This window comes from Acipenser ruthenus, chromosome 31 (genome assembly GCF_902713425.1).
Source record: "Acipenser ruthenus chromosome 31, fAciRut3.2 maternal haplotype, whole genome shotgun sequence".
NCBI lineage: Eukaryota > Metazoa > Chordata > Actinopteri > Acipenseriformes > Acipenseridae > Acipenser > Acipenser ruthenus.
Window position 1 is genome coordinate 394,815 of NC_081219.1, and position 15,903 is coordinate 410,717.

Genomic DNA, 15,903 nt, shown 5'->3' on the forward strand with positions numbered 1-15,903 from the left:
TGTATTTGTGAAGTACCAAAAGATATTGAGCACAATACAATGGGTACCAGTAATACTGTTAATAAAGCTTTGAAAGATACTCAGCACATTACAATGGGTACCAGTAATACTGTTAATAAAGCTTTGAAAGATATTCAGCACATTACAATGGGTACCACTAATACTGTAAATAAAGCTCTGCACTTACTGTCCCTGAACCCATTGATCTATTGATTGCAATACTCTGCACTTGCTGTCCCTGAACTCATTGATCTATTGATTGCAATGCTCTGCACTTGCTGTCCCTGAACTCATTGATCTATTGATTGCAATGCTCTGCACTTGCTGTCCCTGAACTCATTGATCTATTGATTGCAATGCTCTGCACTTGCTGTCCCTGAACTCATTGATCTATTGATTGCAATGCTCTACACTTACTGTCCCTGAACCCATTGATTGCAATGCTCTACACTTACTGTCCTTGAACGCATTGCCAGATCTAGTTTAGATTTTTCTTTATTCTCCTAGTCTACTTCGATTGGTGGTTGTTCCACGTCACAGTAAAGGGGCTGATAGGTGGCGCAGTTTGACCAAGTGTCTGGCTTCCAATCTGACCCAGGTTATAGTAGAACAAGTTTGGTGATCTCCATTTAGCCCCCAGTAGTAGCCTAAAGGTCTATTCACACCAGACTATGTGATTTGTCCTCCATATAATATGATACTTTCACTGCGACACCACAGGCCTCTACACACCGGACGCGATGCGACAAGAGAATGTGTCGTACAACACACTGCACCACGACAATAAAAATAAAACATGGATTTGATACAAGCCGTTCACACTGCCTGCGATGCGATGGGCGACACTGAAGCAGCACTGAAGCTAGAACTGAAGAGATACAAAAGACAGAGCTAGATATGTGTGTTCAATAATGCATGAAATCCATTGATTTTATTTGAGGGTTCTTTTTAGAATACCTACTTACACAGTATGTTTTACTGCTTAAAATGTAACTTTCATTTCATTTTCAAAACAAAACATTAGAAACAAAACATCAACAACAATAAATAGTTCAACAATGCAAGTTGTTCACATTAATATAGGGAGACCATAGATGCATATTTAAAAGTAAAAAAAAAGAATAATTTTTACACGTATAATTTAATTAATTGACTATATACAATACATTCAATAAATACAATAATGTTTTCACTGTACAACCCAAAAAGTAAATGTTGTAGAGACCCCTATTATAATATAATTCATACTTCATTCAGTACAAATAAATAAATTAATGAATAATATTACTAGTTTATCTAACAATGACACATTTGAAAACAAAAAGTTCCATACACTGAAAAATTGGGACTTTACACTCTGGACAGTATGAGATTGATATAATTAATTATAATTATTTTCTGCAGTTACCCAAAGAAATGTACAACATGGGTACAGTGATTCAAATGCTTGCTAAACTTTATTATTTATTTATTTGGTTATAAAACATAAGAAACAGAATGAGTGTAAATTACAGATTGGAAAAGTTCTAACAGTGTGGCCATAAAGAACAAGAATGCTGTACCTAAACAGATGTGTGTAAAACATACAAATATAATGCAACAATACAACAAAACCCTAGAGTTTGTTTGTCTTCATTTGGTAGATCTGTAGAACAAATATGATTACACTTATATACAATACAGTTTTTTTGTAGTTTTTTTCTTTGCTGTTTTTTTTTCCCCTCTCTCCTACCTCGTCTCTTCCTATCTCGCTAGCTAAACTGTCCTGAGGGCCACAACTTTCTGGCTCACTATCTTGGTCAGCAAATAGAAGACCAACAGCCTGCAGTGCAGTGTATTTTTTTGCCATTTTAAAAATAAAAAAAAAATAAACAAGTGGAATAATTTAAGACATAGACAGACCGCACTGCCAGGGCTATTTTATTTTCTATTGCAAAAATTATTTTCAGCATTTTCACCAACTTTTTCTGAACTGATTTTGCTGTTCTGTGGGCAGCATTTTTATCTGTAAAAAGTAATCAGGGACAGAAAGGCAGTATAGCCCAAGACGTCTTTGAGGGGGTTTGTTTTGAATCTGTGTAAGTTTCCTGCGGCACGCAATCTGACAAGCTGCCTGCTATGCCCTTCAGAATATCCTGGTATGTAAACTGGTATGTAACTGTGCAAAGCAGAAGTCACCGCGAAGGCAAACAGAATGGTTGAACACATGCAAACACAAGGTAATAAAAATATGAAGGATAGCGCTCAGAAATTGTCTTTAAAAAGCACAATGGAAGCTTGCTTGGTGAAAATGCAGGAAAACACAAGAATCCGGTGCTGGTTTCCCTCATGATTTAATGCATGGTCTGTGTTTTGAAGCGATTCTGCTCAGTGCTACTAGTTGAGGGAGGTGTCGTGGAAACATGGTATCTGAGTCCAGCTGTGCTGAAGCGAGGAAGAACGAAGCAGGCGTCTGGCGATTCTGCCTCTACAGCTGGAGAGAGGGGAAGCTCAGACTCCGAATAATAAGCAGAGGCTGCTTATTATTATCAGATCTGTGGCTTTTTTAGTAGTGAAATAATAATAATAATACATTTCCGTTTACATAATTATTAATGTTAAATGTGTTTCATGCTGCAGAAGTGTTTGTGACATCCGGTGGCCATATCCCACTGCTGATCTTGTTGTTTCTAAACATGGCATACAAGCACAGAAAGCAGCATGTGTCATTTCTTTACAAAAGCAATGCAATTTGCAGTCTGGAGTTTTATTACTTTGGATTGTTTTGCAATGTATGGTAACTTGTTTTGGGTTTAGCCTATGATATTTCATTTTATTTTTTTCAAATGTAATTTAATTTTATTAGATTTACAGTAATTTGTGTTTCAGGTGATCAGGGTGACGTGATATATGAAGGTGTCCAGCTGACTAAGGATAAACGACTGCACAGACGAGTCTCTGAGAATGCTCCTGACAGCAAAGCAGATTGTGGACCATTTAAGTCAGACTTCACTAAAAGAATTGATAACACAGTGAAGTACATGGATGAGAGATTCCAGAGCTTCTCCCAAAGGCCCCTGTTTGACACATCTCTGCTGCCACATGACCGAGAGAAGCTGGCTACCTATGGCTATGACGAGATAGCTGAACTAGTAAAGAACTTTGAAAAAGTCTTGACAAAGGAAGAGTTTGACCTAATCCCACAAGAATGGACTGATCTCAAAATCTGGTTGGCTGCTCATAGTGGACAGAAGCTTCATCACTTGTACACAGACTTGTTGCAGGATAACCCTAATCACCTTTCTCTGGTTCTAGTGAATTTTCTCCTTACACTAAGCCCTTCAACATCCATCTGTGAGAGAGGATTTTCCTGCATGAACAGAATGAAAACATGCTATCATACATCTCTGAAAGCCAAGACTTGACGTTGCTGTCCACAAACAGTTGTGATGTTAACAGCTTCTCTCCAGACAAAGCTGTTAAATATTGGTTCTTCTCTGGCAAAGGGAGCAGGCATCTGACCCATAAAACTCCAGTTCAGAGCCACAAAACTAGTGTTGACAGCCAGAGTGAGGATGAATCTGTGGATGAGGCTCAACCATCAGGGTGTGAGGAATGTCATCAGCTCACTCTGTTAGTTAAGATATCTCATAGAATGACAGCACGGCTTGATTACATGTTCACAGCACAAAGCTATGATCACTATAGTGTTTATTGTGTTGACGACAGCAAAGAATCTTTTTCAGACCGTTAATGTGCATTTTAGAAGCTTTGTGCAGAACTCAGAAGCTGTTACTTGAGACACAACGACTTGTGGAAATAATGTTTAAGTCTTTGGTTTAAGTCTTTGTTTCACAATGTCAGTGACTTTGTACAAATCACAGTCCATATGGTCAATTATGGGCAACTTGAAATTGTTTTGGACAACCAAATGTCTACTATGGCCTGCCATAAGGACAAGTAGCGTTACCAAAATTTAGCGAGCCCTGGACTGTGCACAATAAGCACAGTATGGTGGGCAATGCACAGTATACATAGTACGGTATAAACGATACGGTATAGTGCTAATGATATACTATAATGCCCAATGTACGGTATATACAGTCAGTATATAGCGCACAGTACCCCTGGTACGGTACACATGGTACAGTGCAAGAACAGTACACATGGTATGGTGCAGAGCACGGTCCACTACCGTTACAGTAACCTCGTTCACTAAGAACAGTAGTAGATCAGTGACCTACAGTACCGAAGAAGCAATATGCAGGTATGCCCATCCGTATAGCTTCTGGCTTAACACAACACAGCCCTAAGACTGGAGGAAGCCTGCTGTCACCGTGACAGCTTTCACAATGGTACTGCAAGCCAGAGCGGCAACGAAACACTGCAAGCAATCAGACCCGAAGCAGAGCTGAGCCCAGCAACTGCTAGTGAATCTGAAGACCTCGTTCGATGACCCAGCGCGCACGTCTCTGTCAAACCCCCACAGCTGAGCCCATACGCCGCTTTAGCATTTCTGTGAAAAAATAAATAAAATACAGAGAAAACAATTTGTTCACACAAAACAGTTACCGTTATTTAATATATTTTTATAAGAAAATACACTTCAACTGAAGCTAGCAGCTTATGAGAGAGCACCAAGACCGCTGAGGAACTAACGAACAACCACGGTTGAGTGGACAGCACGTGAAGTAAGTTTTTACTAAAACACGTAAAATAATCACAATGAGTGATATGACATTGTGTACTTACCTGCTCGTTGACCTCTGTCAGTTCGGTGAAATGAAAAATTATGACGTTTTGAGTGCCTGCAGTCTCTTATGCCCTCGGGGGCGGGCACGATTGCGTCACGGTCACTACGTGCAGCTTTGGAATATCGACGGTTTTCAACCTTTTTTTTGAAACTGCACCCGTTCTGTTGGGAGGTTTCAGCTAAAGCACCCTTTACAATTTTCGCTCACTGAATGCTACCACAGTTGCAATAAAAGGCAAATTAATCTGTTCAACACATTTCTTTTTTGTAGCAAGTGCGGGGTGAGGGGGTCTTTGGAGAGTGACAATTGAAAACCATAGATACCAATTAACCCTGAAGCCAGACTACACCACTGAAGGTATTACACCTTCAGAATTAATTTTTAAAAATTTACCAGATCACTCAAAATACACAAGTTCGTTATATAGGCAATTAAAACATTATATTGGGCAAAGATAATGGAGCGTCAATGAAGTAGTTAAAGAATTTCATACAGAGAATTGTACAGTTAAACAGGCAGCTCATAGAATCAGGACAATTGTGGCAAAACAAGTTATTAGTACCCTAAAAACAATTAAACATAATACTACAACCAAATAACTGATACACTCCAAACCAAATGAATATCACACAAAATAATAATAATCCACCACCAACACAAAAATAACCCACAATACAGCAAATCACTCTCCAATAACATTGTTACCAGTGTTGCTCTCATTCAATGAGAATACAGATTAACATGAGGTAATATAGTAAGCACTGAATTACTCGAGTTCACTCTAACCCACTATAACCCACTATAACACCAATCAATCCCCTTTAAGTAACCTAAACTAAGAAATAAAAGGCACATTTTCCTTCCTAACGGGCAGCGTGCAAGGCTCCGGGAATACAGACGCACACAACTCCTTTCAAAACGTTTATAAGCTTAACTCCTGTAAGGACTGTCAAATACCACATCAGCCCAAATTTTTCACACAGCAGGTACAGGTTGATTACAACCACAGACTGCTTAACAGCCATATGCACAGCTTTAACTGCACAAAACAGTTTAGACCAAAAGAAAGCTAAAACCGATGATACTCCCTCCATTCACGGGGCATACTCGCCAACAAACGCACAGATCCGACATTCCCGCAACCTTGCATCTCTCGTGTCTCAGTTTACACTGCCCCTTTAAATGGTAACGAGGTGAAACGATTTATCTAATTAAATGCAATTAATCAATTATACCTGCCACATTCTCTCAGTAATGAAACTCACTTAACAGGTAGCACCCGCTACATTTTTTTTTCTTATGTTTATTTAATATATAATTTTTCGCAACAGTCTGGGACTGACAAACTGCTGCAACAGAAAACCAAACAGTACTTATTCGTAAAACTTAATTACGTGTGTTTGGATTCACAGAATTAAAAGTATTTAGGAATCTTTGGAAACACTCGTGTTCGATTTCTATTGAGCAAAGTCATTATAAATAATACAAACTAGTCTAAATGTTTATCATGTTACTATTTACTTCCCACCTCAGCATAATTATGTGTGCCGTTTAAAATGTTTATAATATCAAAAACAGTAACATCAAGATAAAACTATAATTAAATAACAATACTACACTTGTATAACTTTTTATACTCTTCTGTGTTCTTCCTTCGTTTTTCTTCTGTAAGTAAAATAAACTCCTGATTAGACTAATCACAGGTGCGCAGACCAAATAACAAAATTAAAAAAAAAATAAAACACTCCTGCACGCTGTGTTTTGCCAAATCTCACTTTTTTATTCTTTAAAAGAAAATAGAAAATAACGTTTCGTCAGAGCACGAAATGTATCAAACACCGAAAACATATTCAACCCGCCGCTACTGCTGTTAATAAAATGCAACCGCGGTAATAAATAAAATAAAAACCGTCAAAGTGTGAGTATTGTGACGACTACTTATGTTTACCGGAGCATTTATACTTCCAAACACAGAAACATTGTGCTTCACTGACTAGTTGAAAACAGCACAGATGATGAGCAGCACAGAGCGCTATATGCTCAATCGACAGACGCCTTGCGTGCTTCACCTCTAATGGAAAACCACGCAATCGAAATCGCGCATGCGCACAGCAGGAACATGTGGACGTGATAGATTCTGTGTGTTTTGTAGTGGATCTGCGGTTCACTTTGAGCTGCTAAACAAAGATTAAATACAATGGTTTAGAGAATATATAATACCGTTAAAAAACAAACAATTCAAGATCACCATTTTCCATTACTTTCATTTTTATTTTGCATTTGAGTCGTCCTGCGTACCCCCTATGACCCTAAGAAGTACCCCGTGGGTACGCGTACCCCCGGTTGAAAACCCGAGTTAGACGGTATCAAAGGATTAATACCCATGAGGTGATGGTTATATTTCGTAATTGAAAGAGAAATAATTAACACACTGGAATTCACATATGTATAGAGCAACAGAGGTGAGCTATTCTTTTTAAACGTGTCATCAGTTTTACTGAAAAAGCTACATTTCACCAATAAAACATACTATAAGTAGGTATTTTAAAAATAACCCTCAAATGAAGTCATGCATTATTGAACGCATATATCTAACTCTGTCATTTGTATTTTCATTACAAGTAAAAAATAAATAATAAAAAAACGTAAAAAAAATACTTTAAAACCCATATGCTCGCAAAAGTGGGTAAACACATTTAATTTTTTTTACTGGTATTGTCATGGCAACATGAAACACCAACACGTCCTTTGTTTGCGGAACATTTACATGAAAGGTCATCGAATACATTATGCAGAACAAATGGCAGGAATTTTAAGCAGGTTCGATGAAAATAAATGTGCTCATACATACACACACACACACACACACACACACACACACACACACACACACATATATATATATATATATATATATATATATATATATATATATATAATTAGCTAAACTAAACTAATCTTGCTGAACGTTTGCCAGATTATATATTGCTACCAGCCCAGTTTGTATTGACAGAGAGAGAGAGAGGGCATTAACTGTTAATTAAGAAAAGTATCTGGTGGGGGCTGATTGGCGTTACAGAAATTCAAACGCAGAAGCCAAGACGGAGAAGATCGAGGTCATGTGAAACCACATGTAAAAAAGCAGTGGACCGGAGAATCAGCCACAGACATATAGCCACGTGTTGATGTGTGTGTATATATGTAGGTAGCACACCCCTTTGTCTTCACATTTGGTACACAGCTGTCAAGTCACGTTACAATGGTGCTGTACTGAGAGAGGGCATTTTGTGGGCACGCTTGTTTTAACCTACTGCCTTATTTGATGAACTGCTAACAACACATTTCTTCCATGTTACAAACACTATTCCCTTTTGCATCATCCACAAACCATTGTGTCAGAGATATCATTTCCCTTACATTCTGTATCCTGGGGTTACTTTATTTTTGTTCACAAAAATGGGTCACTTATTTTTATTTTTTTTGTCTCGCATCAACATTTGTTATTTGTCTACACATAAACGAATTTCATTGATTTAAATCCTGTCGGTTGAGCAACACAAGATTCATTTTTTTCCCCACTGCTGTCAACTCTGCCTCTCTGACAACAGAAAGAAAATTTAAAAAAAATAAAACGAAAAATACCCCGTTTATAAATTGTAAACTACAAATTATTTTCAAGGGCAGGAGACAGTAAATTATAAAATTTCACCCAGCGTCAGAATTTTTTTTTTTTTTTTTTTTATGTCGCGAGACGTTTTGTAAATTTATTTGAAAGTCTGAATTTTCTGGCCGACTATGAAGTTACCACAGGTGAATCAATGATCTGCAGTGTTGAAACTGTCATATACGTCAGTAGGCCATATATCTACATACAGTAAGTTAAACCAATTAAAAAAAATACACACACGCTTGTAGTTTTTGAGGACTTTTCATTGACCTCCATACACTGTAGATCTCCTATCTTAAAGTCCAGAGGGACCTGGGGGTCAACACATTAACATAATAATGAGAGTTACAGGGGCTGAAGCAAATACTGCTGCATTTTTATGTTTGAAATATCTATTTAAACATTACAGGGACTTGGCCAGTGTAAGGTAGGCTCCCTTCTTTGTGGGGACTTTTTTTGACTCAGCAAGCACTATAAACGTACACACACACACACACACACACACACACACACACACACACACACACACACACACACACACACAAGCTCTAATTCTACACAGTTATTTCCACCATGTGTTTTAGGAATTTTAAATACAATTATTTTGAATGCAGTCGCAATAGTAGCTATAGTCATATGGTTTCTGGATATTTACACAGACATGCTTCGGTTTGCATTCAATATACTGCAGGGTTGTTACATAAGCAGTGAACCAAGGACAGAGATCATTTCAGTATTGCAAGGTAAATGTTACTGCAAACATTTCACACCTTCATTTCCCCAAAGAGTTTGATGTTTTCTCCATTTATTTTTCAAACTGTTTTCATCTTTTAACAGTAACCAGTCTCCAGATCACATTGCTTTTCCCCTCACGTTGTAGAGTGGTGTATGGGGTGCTGTGTTCAGTAAGTATTGTTTCGTGGTTATAATGTTTAAAGGTCTCCAGGTACATTTCCAGGTAAATTCACTGCTGACTCATGATCGGCCGGACTTCCTCATTCCACAATGAGATTGAAATTCCAAATGTGTTGAAATCCTCTGTGAAGGGGATGCAGTGGAGGAATCGCATGTCACACTTCACATGTGTGTTGAAATCCTCTGTGAAGGGGATGCAGTGGAGGAATCGCATGTCACACTTCACATGTGTGTTGAAATCCTCTGTGAAGGGGATGCAGTGGAGGAATCGCATGTCACACTTCACATGTGTGTTGAAATCCTCTGTGAAGGGGATGCAGAGGAGGAATCGCATGTCACACTTCACATGTGTGTTGAAATCCTCTGTGAAGGGGATTCAGTGGAGGAATCGCATGTCACACTTCACATGTGTGTTGAAATCCTCTGTGAAGGGGATGCAGTGGAGGAATCGCATGTCACACTTCACATGTGTGTTGAAATCCTCTGTGAAGGGGATGCAGTGGAGGAATCGCATGTCACACTTCACATGTTCCCATGCATCTAAAGAACCGCTCGTACAACTGTTATGAAACCTGCTACTTACATAATGTAGTAGAGTTATTGACTAGATACTGGGGTTATATGAGGAGGATAGCTGTCTGTCTGAGCTTTTGTATGTCATACTGTAAATGGTATATGTATCTGGACTCTACTATCAAATTGTGATGAAATGTTTCATTGCTAATTCATACTCTACACTGTTCTGGATATACTGTTGATATAGGTCATGGTCATCACCTGCAATGTCGTATTGCTGCTCTGATCTGAATGTGCAGCCGTGACGGGGGGTGTATGTTACTGACATATTTGACATTGCATTCTGTAGAGCTAACAGAGCCAGTAAAGACAAAAGGTGAAAGCAACACAACACTTTGGAATCAGGAGATAAAACACAGTCACTTAGAGACAGAGAAAGCCAACGGGCAAAAGGGATTCAAACTCAAACATTCGAGCAATAGAATTGAGAATGACTTCAAATGTCATTGTGCCAGTGTATCGTGTGAATGCATTAAATTTAAGTTTTACCCAGGTAAGCACAGTATATGCAATTTTAATCTATATATCAGTGAGTGTGTTGATATTGTGAATATAGTAGCAGCTGTTAGCTTTTAACTGGATTTACATTTTCAAAGTTAAAATAAATACAGTGAAGCAAACCTCAATACAAAACAGGTGCCAATGCATTAACTGAGATATTAGCCAGCATTGCCATTATGTTTTAGAGCCTAATTAAAATATAAATGTTGTTATTTCAATGAACATTTTGGGACAAACCACTGCAAATATTTCATATTACACTTCTAGGAAATGTATTTGTGGATGAAGTATGTGCATTGAGCCATGACTGAGGCAGGCTGTGGTTACAGACAGCTTTGTGATGCAAGGGGTGCATCAGCCCATCCTCGTCCCCTAGGCCTGCTATATGAAGTACTGTATGTGCATTGAGCCGTGACTCATGGCAGGCTGTGGTTAGAGACAGCTCTGTGATGCAAGGTGTGCACCAGCCCGTCCTCGTCCCCTAGGCCTGCTATATGAAGTACTGTATGTGCATTGAGCCATGACTCATGGCAGGCTGTGGTTAGAGACAGCTCTGTGATGCAAGGGGTGCATCAGCCCATCCTCGTCCCATAGGCCTGCTATATGAAGTACTGTATGTGCATTGAGCCATGACTCACGGCAGGCTGTGGTTACAGACAGCTCTGTGATGCAAGGTGTGCACCAGCCCGTCCTCGTCCCCTAGGCCTGCTACTGCAAACAGACAGGTTCTATTGCTCTAAGGCACATACTTTTTCATTTCAAACACTTTGTACACCAACAGCAGTAATGCATTAAAAGAGAAAATGGGCGGTTGATTCTCATCTAACCAACAGAAAAAGGGGCTACTCCAACTTCATGAACACTGAGACAAAGGCTGCACAAAATGGGACTACAAAGTAACAGAAATAAAATTTAAAAAAAAAACTTCAACAAAAATGTAAAATGAATAAATAAACGAAACAAAACCAAACAAAAAGAATGATTAGAAACCACAGGTGATAAAATCTTCGATTCCTGTGTAATGTTATGGTCGTTCAGCCCTTTTGTCTCTCTGCTTTTTGATGTGAACAGTGCTGAAGCTGTGGTGGAGCTGCCTGTTTTGTGATGGCGGACCGGGGTCTGAACCAGGGCATACTGAAGCACACACAGTCACACAGCGCAGCTTTTCAGCATTGCTTTTGATCCACCGTGTCCAGACACGGTGAAAAAAACAGCAGATCCTCAGCCATTTATCATCCTTGCTGGGTGACCAGAATAACTATCAGGACCGGCCCTTTTTCGGTGTCCTCACAGAGCCCCCTCTGCACTTGTGCCGTCATCCTGGCGTGGGGAGATTGATCGCGATCCAGGCAGCGCGGACCGCATGAACCGCATCCTTTGGGAAGGTAACCCAGCATATCTACTTCATTATTTAAAAAAAAAAAAAATTTAATTTATAATTCTTTGTTAAAAAAACAAACAAAAAAAAAACATTAATTAAAAACAACGTCGAAGCGGTTTTAATTTCGGGAAGCGTTTTCCTGGGTTATTTTTCTTGTGTGAATTTTAGTTTGGGGGAAAAAACAAAACAAAAAAACTTTGGAGTTTTTCAGCATTTAAAGTTGAAACGCGGGTATGTGCTTCACTAGTGTCAGACGCGGAGAATTATTTCAAAATGAGAATGAAAGTAGTCGCAGTGGTCGAGTTCAGAAAACCACAAATTAACAGCAGCCATCTTCAGCTGCAGATTTTTCCTTTTTTTTTTTTTTTCAATTTTTTTAAGACAATTTTTCATTTCTGGAAAATGGGCAATGGTGCATATTGTGGTTCAAATATTGAATAAGTATCTGTGCATTCGTTTTTCACTTACAACTGTTATATACTTTAAGTTAATAAAATAATCTTAGTGGAGGATTGCATTTAAAAAAAAAAAGGTAATTTTATTTTATTAAAATAGCGCCCTCTGTCGGAGATATCTGAGATTTTTTTTAATTTCTTTTTTTTTTTTTTTTTTTTTTTTTTTTTTAATTATTTGCAAATTATAATTTTTTTTTTTTGGTAAAATTGTATTACTTTTATTTTCGTGACGAGAAAGATATATAGTTGTGCATTTGATGAGCTAAATTATACCTTTAAAAAAAAAAAAAAAAAGTTTTTCCAAGTTTTTAAACCCAGTGCGATTTATAATTGCATTATACATCGTTTTATGTTGTTTTCATGTGTTTAAATAATTTTGTCGTGGTAGTCACTGGCAATCTCAGTCTATAATTGTAGCTGGAAGTATTGCCTATTAACCTTTGTGATTTCAGTGCAGATACAGAATTGCAATTAGAAATCACACTGCAGACTTGTGAATTCCTGTACCACACTTTTAGAAATCAGCCAGGATTTGTTGATTTGGCACAGTGTTGTTATTTGTAATGTACATATTTACAATGGTGGGTGCAATAGAGTGACCAGACAGCACAGATAAAGGACTAGTTGCTCCTGAACAGTATCTCATGTAAAATCATGAATTTAAGGATTGGATTTAGATAGAGAAAGTGAGCGAAGAAAAGGTAAAGCAAGTGGAATGTATATTTGATGGGGGGGGGGGGTCTGGCTGTTCACTATTAAAGCAAAGTGGAATGTATATTTGATGGGGGGGGGTCTGGCTGTTCACTATTAAAGCAAAGTGGAATGTATATTTGATGGGGGGGGGGGGGTAGTGCTGAATGCAGAACATGGATGTGTGTATATTGATTGATTTATTGATTGATTTTGTATTTATTTATTGATTGATATGTGGTGTACTGAAGAAGTCTTGAGCTGCTGTAAATTGGTTGTGGCAAATTATCCAAGCAACTTCTAATTGGTTTCTTTTGATAGTGCAGTACTGGGTCGCTCCATGCCACAAAGACTGGGAATGTTACTGGTCTGATTCACAGAGCACATGCAGTATGCGCAATCACAATCATTATTATTTGATCTGATTCACAGAGCACATGCAGTATGTGCAGTGACAATCATTATTATTTGATCTGATTCACAGAGCACATGCAGTATGCGCAATCACAATCATTATTATTTGATCTGATTCACAGAGCACATGCAGTATGTGCAGTCACAATCATTATTATTTGATCTGATTCACAGAGCACATGCAGTATGCGCAATCACAATCATTATTATTTGATCTGATTCACAGAGCACATGCAGTATGCGCAATCACAATCATTATTATTTGATCTGATTCACAGAGCACATGCAGTATGCGCAATCACAATCATTATTATTTGATCTGATTCACAGCACATGCAGTATGTGCAATCACAATCATTATTATTTGGTCTGATTCACAGAGCACATGCAGTATGTGCAGTCACAATCATTATTATTTGATCTGATTCACAGAGCACATGCAGTATGCGCAATCACAATCATTATTTTATTGGAATCAACAACAGTTGAGGTGCCTAAAAATATTAGGCTTACATTTTATTTTCCTAAAAATTAAACACTGTTATAAATTTAGATATATATATTTTTTAACAAAGGCACCTTAGTAAACAGTCCTATAGGTTGCACCTCTTTACTGAGCGATTACTGTACTGCGTGTTGAGGAACTGACACTGACAGCACAGCAGAACAATTCTCTCAGCGTGTCGCCTTGCCGACTACCAAGCTCCGCCTGAAACTCACACCGATGACACAAATATGTGTTGCTATTTACAAAAATGCTGGCTGGTTTGTGGAGTTGAGGGTTACAGCCTGTGAGCGATTAAATAACTATGAATTGCTACCTACAATGTACTCACACGGTCTTCACTAAAGTCTCAATTTAAAGACCGTACGTTTCACTGTAACCCTCAGGATGGAACTGTTAGCTAGGTGGTTAAATATATATATATGTAGATATATATTTTTAATTCGAAGTGGGAGAAAACCGCTTCAGCAAGTACAGTAGAATCTGCCGGAACTGACGGACGCTGAATCTACTATAGGCTGGATACTAATGAAAGAATAAAAAATACAAAAGAAAAGCAAGGGAAGCACAGACCTTTTCAATAAAGCTGGGGGGCTTTGTATAAATGTATTTGAATGTCTGGTTTGTCAGCCGCCAGTGAATGTTTTGCTATTAAAATGGTACTATAGTACTGTATTGGCATAAGAAAAGGGCGTTTTCAAAATGTAACTTCAGCTTCCAGTCACTTAAAATATGCTGACGATAATATAAACAACACCAAGCTACAGACAGCGAGTCCCAAGCATTAAACGAGTTACTGTTGTTTATAGGTAAGAACGCACCTTTATTATGAATACATTGTGTTATGTGTTGAGCAACATATTATGTTAATGCTCATTATGGTAATTGTTTGTTTATTAGTTTTAAAATGTTTGGTAAAACGTGGCCTGTTTTTTTGATCTAGTCCTCATCGGATTTAATTTGCCTTGGATGAGCGGGAGTTTCTAACCTGCATATACAGTACAGTAATCCGTCACGTGTAAGACTGCGGTGGGACCAGAGTAAGGGCGGTAATGTAATAAGTTGGATAAACGAATCCTGTTTTAATTACCATTGTACTTAGATTTAAAAAAGTTATTGTGTCTGTGAAATAGAATTCCATAACGAGAGGCATAGTAACTAAAAGCCCTGGTACTATAAGGCTACACAGAGAAAAAATAATAAAGAAATAAATAAGTAGACGTGGTCCAGGAAATTAAACAGATTGTGAAACACACAATCCATAAGATTGTTTATTTGATTTTTGAATGGTGTTTACACATCCTAAGACATTACTCGGCTGTTAACTTGCTGATCACACTGCATTAGTTTTGTATGGTACTCTAAAAATGTACAATAGCAAAACCAGGAACATTTAAGAATTGTAGTGTTTCCCAGTGACAATCCCAGTGTTCCTGAGACTCCTGGGAACCGTGGAGCGTCAGCATTCTGTCTATTTACACCACAGAAGAACATCCCTCGCAGCCGTATTCTCAAATTCCCTTACTCCTTGTTTTACAAAGTGTATTTCATGTGTGGATAGATGTTATGCTGAAGGCTCTTTTTACGCTGTGAATACGAAGTCCTTACAAACGACTGCGTTGGCATGACAAGGGACTGCTGTAAAATGACCAGCCCTTACCTAACAAATGTGCAGTTTAATTCACTTTTATTTAGAACGCTTACTGTTTTATGTATTCTGATTGGTCCAAATCAATACGTGTACTACGTGTGCGTTTTTGACCCAGATGGCCTTCCATACTCTCCCCAACGCAGCTGTGTTACCTGAGTGATTACAAAAAAGAAAACTCAGACGAGCGAAAACAACTTGTAAGTATTGTGAACATTTCTAAACTACTAACCTGAAAAAAGTATCAAGTTTTGCACATATTTTTGCAGATTTTAAAGGCTTTCTACTTTTTTTTCTGAGATGGCATTGTTACACACGATAGAAATCCATGTGTTTTTTGAAAGGGTCGTGATCTTTGCTCATGTTTTTTTGTTGTTGTTTTTGACCATCTAAATATATGGTCATAAATATTGGCTTG

At 38.0% G+C, this 15,903-nt stretch overlaps 1 protein-coding gene across 4 annotated transcripts in view; it reads left to right on the forward strand.

The window, feature by feature from the left end:
• Window positions 1-11,407: 11,407 nt before the first annotated feature.
• Window positions 11,408-15,903, forward strand: part of LOC117396812 (zinc finger protein 618-like) — a 40,535-nt gene continuing 36,039 nt past the window's right edge. For 2 of the 4 annotated variants that reach the window (XM_033995012.3, XM_033995015.3), the window contains exon 1: window positions 11,408-11,777. The gene's annotated coding sequence lies outside the window, so the exon portion shown is untranslated. The remainder of the gene's footprint in view (window positions 11,778-15,903) is intronic. The other 2 variants (XM_033995013.3, XM_033995016.3) reach the window with 1 other exon arrangement.